Source organism: Pteropus alecto, unplaced genomic scaffold (genome assembly GCF_000325575.1).
Source record: "Pteropus alecto unplaced genomic scaffold, ASM32557v1 scaffold210, whole genome shotgun sequence".
Lineage (NCBI taxonomy): Eukaryota > Metazoa > Chordata > Mammalia > Chiroptera > Pteropodidae > Pteropus > Pteropus alecto.
Genome location: NW_006431288.1, coordinates 995538 through 999320, shown reverse-complemented (window position 1 = coordinate 999320; position 3783 = coordinate 995538). Strand labels below are relative to the sequence as shown.

General features: G+C 31.6%; 1 non-coding gene across 1 annotated transcript; it reads right to left on the bottom strand.

Moving 5' to 3' along the window:
* Positions 1–2807: 2807 nt before the first annotated feature.
* LOC112470955 lies at positions 2808–2911 on the bottom strand. Its single transcript, XR_003043094.1, has one exon. It is a non-coding gene; the product is annotated as a U6 spliceosomal RNA (small nuclear RNA).
* Positions 2912–3783: the final 872 nt, after the last annotated feature.

Here is a 3783-nt window from a genome sequence, read left to right as displayed (position 1 = left end):
GCAGGAATGTTCAGGGATGCTCAGGGCCCATGGTAGACTGCCTGTTTCAGACACATAGTAATAAGTGGGTATTGATATAAGAACAGAGGAACAAATAGGTCAGTGAGAAAAAAAAAATGAACTCAGAGAAAGAACATTTATAGGTGAGAATTTAATATATGATAAATATAGCATCACAAATCAAAGGTGAAAGGGTAGGTTGTTTTATACATGATGTTAGAAAGGAAATAAAATTGGGTCTCTAAATAATAACCCATATAAAAGTATAATCTAAATAGATTAATAAAAGATAAAATAGAAAAAAATGTTAGAATTTATATGTGTGATTTAGAGGTAGAGAGAATTATTTTTAAAGTACTTAAAAAGCACAAATCCTCAGGCAAAAGTTTGACTATAATTACATCAAAATTAATTATTTTTGTTTAATAGAGAAGAGTATGGATAGAGTTAACAGAGTAATGGCAAACTATAAGAAAACATCTAAAACTGACAATGTAGAAATATACAAGGAATTTATTTAAGTCCTCAAGAGACAGATAACCCAAGAGGAAAAAAAAATTGCAAAAATGATAGACAATTAAAATAGAGCAAATCCCAAGCACTACTAAGAAAATCAAGAGATGTTCAAACTCAGTAGTAATCACAGAAGCAAATAAAAATACAAATAAAATATCATCTTACCCATGTAGAATATAGGGATATAGGAACTCCTGTTGGGAGAAGAATGATGAAACATTCTCAAGAGCTATCTGTCAGCATTTAATCAAATTAAGTTTACATACACTTTATGACCCAGCAATTACACTATGAGATATGTAGCCCAAAGAAATTCTCCCATAAATCTACAAGTGAAAAACATAAAAATGCCCATCGTCACTTTGGTTATTGTGATAGGGATTCAGAGCAATACGAGTATCCATCGCTGACTGGGAAAGTGGATAGATCAGTTTTGTTGGATACACATGAAGTTTTATGAAACATTTAAAAAGAATGGACTAGATGTTTCACAGAGCACCATGGTCAGCACTTCGGTGCTGAGTAAAAGAAGCAAAATGGCATCTATATATAATTTCTATGATTTCCATAAATCAAAAAGGCACATAGAACGAACATATTTTGTAAGACTTCATATAGTCAAATAATATATATGAAATATCTTAGAATGTTTGCCAGTGGTGAATGAGGAGAATGAAATTTGAGAATGGGGACAAATGAGAAGAAAAAGAGAGAGAAAGGGGTTGGGGGGAGAGAGAAAGAGGAATAGAGGGAGAGAGTTTTCTCTTTGGGAGCAGTTTGAGAAAAATGACCTCAAATGGGGGTAATAACAAAAGAAAAAGCACATAGGCAGAAAAGCATAAGTCTGTAAAAACAAAGGTAAATAACCCAATTTGAATGGAACAACATAGTATTTCAAAAGGAATAGGAGAAGATAAGCCTTAAAAGACCATGGACTGCTTTTATTTGTTTTATCTAAAAAATAAGCTATAAGGTTTACTAATGTTTAATATATAGATTGACCATGAAATTCTAGCTCACAACTGAAGACATTTGGGATCAATATGGAAGAAAAACTTTTAAAAGCCAAATTTTCTGTCATTTCTCCTTAAATCTAACCTAAATCTCTTCTGTCTCAGTGCAGCTAACATATACTTGCACTTCCTATGGCTCTGTGATGTCATTTCCTTTTGTAGCTATTAGTTCCCTGCAGTGTTTGTGCTTTACTCAACCCAGGCTGTCTGATAACAGATGTGATTTCCAGCTGTGTCTATATACCAACCACAGTGGGTTCATTAATAACAATTATTAAGTACTTTATGTTACAAATTGAGCCTGTAGCCATAGAGAAAACATCCAGTCATTTGTTTTATGGTCTCTTGTCAGAGCTAACTATAAATTCCCATTATCTCAACATTATCAGCATTGCAAAATGGATCTAAGCATGAGTCATAAATAAAACTACCAAACAGCTCAATCATTCTGGAGAGAACAGAGTATAAATTAACACTTGACGATGTTATGTTATATAAGAACTTAAATAATAGCTTAGGCCTTCCTGTCAGCTAATTATGCAAATTATTATTTTTAAGACTTTCATTTGTAGTTGCATGGCTTGTGCATTCATTTAGACATGCAATTAGAGTTCAATAAATATGCTGTCCATGCATTGCCCTCCACAACCCAAGAGTTCCTACTAATGAAGTATGAAGAACAGTGAAAATGAAGAGAGAAAAGTTTCAACTGAGATAATGTCTCTTAGGACTATAGGGAGTAGGAAAAAAATCACACTTTCTCTGAATACTGCATTTCATAGGAAAAATTAAATTGAGGAAGATTAATAGAAAAGGACCCACAAACTGTATGCATTATTAGTTCCTGGTGGAAGCCCATATGGATTTTCAGTCAATTGTAAAAATATTTATTTAATTCTCTCTGTGTTGGGTCCAAGCTGTCTTAAATGATGAAGACAGAATAGAAAGAACACATACATTTAATGTGTGAGAGAAAAAGAGCCAATAAACACATGAAAATTGACAAAACTCACTAGTAACCAAAGAAATGCAAATTAAAACTATGAGATTGTTCATGTTTTAAAAGTTAATCCCAAGTTTTGGGGAGAAGGTGATGTAATAGGAAATCCAATCATTTGCTAAACCTAGAAAACTATTTTGTAATGTCTACCAAAAGTTCTAAAAGTGTCCATTACTTTTTTTAATTGAGGTATACATTACATCAATTTCAAGTATACAACAAAATGACTTCATATTTGTATTTACTGTAAAACAAACACCACAAGTCTAGTTAACAACCAAAATATAGAACACTTCACAAATTTGCATGTCATCCTTGTGCGGGGGCCATGCTAATCTCCATATCTTTCCAATTTTATTATATGTGCTGCTGAAGTGAGTGCAAGTATTCATTACCTTTGATCAGTAATTCTAATTTTGGAAAATTTATTAGTTACAGATTTAGTATATGAATTTAATGACGTTGAATGTATAATGGCAAAAATAGCAAATAATACGATATATTAGGAGAATGAGAGAATAACTAAAATAGAATCTAAAATGAAATGCTTAAGTAACTCATGGCACATGCTGATGAACTACAGTGCTGCCATAAAAAATTTTGTGAAGATTGTTTAATATAAAAATGTTCACACAGTACTTTAAATAGATTATAAAATGTTATACATAGTGTCATTTCAAATATTAATTATATTATGAAGTTTTTACACACATATATACATGCACCCATATACAAGACTAAAAGAAATATCCTAAAATATTTAAAGATTTTAGTAATGAACTATGGATAATTTTTATCATCTTAATAATGTTCTATATTTTCTAAAATTTCTTTTAGTGAGAGAGATAGCTTATAACAAATCTGGCTAATAAAGATTTCAATTCACAGTTTTTTCCATGCCTTTCATAACTTGTATATGATGAACCTGTCTAACTCTGTCTTTTACAAAGTCCAACATAAAACTGGTCAAATCCATTTTTCACTGCCTCCAAATCATGCTCTGTTTTCCAGAATCAGCTTTAGCTCAAATTACATTTCATGTCCATGCTCAAGATAGTTATATTAGCTGAAGAACATTAAAGTTGGAATCTTAATTAATTTAATCTCTGCCTAAAATCACATAGAAACAGGCATACCCCAACATTCAAGTTATTACCCCCCTAAAAATAATTATTCTTCTTATATCTCTTAAAGCACGTGAAAAGGAGGTCCAATTTATCACCCACAGCCACCCTGCTGTAAGTTCATTGTGCT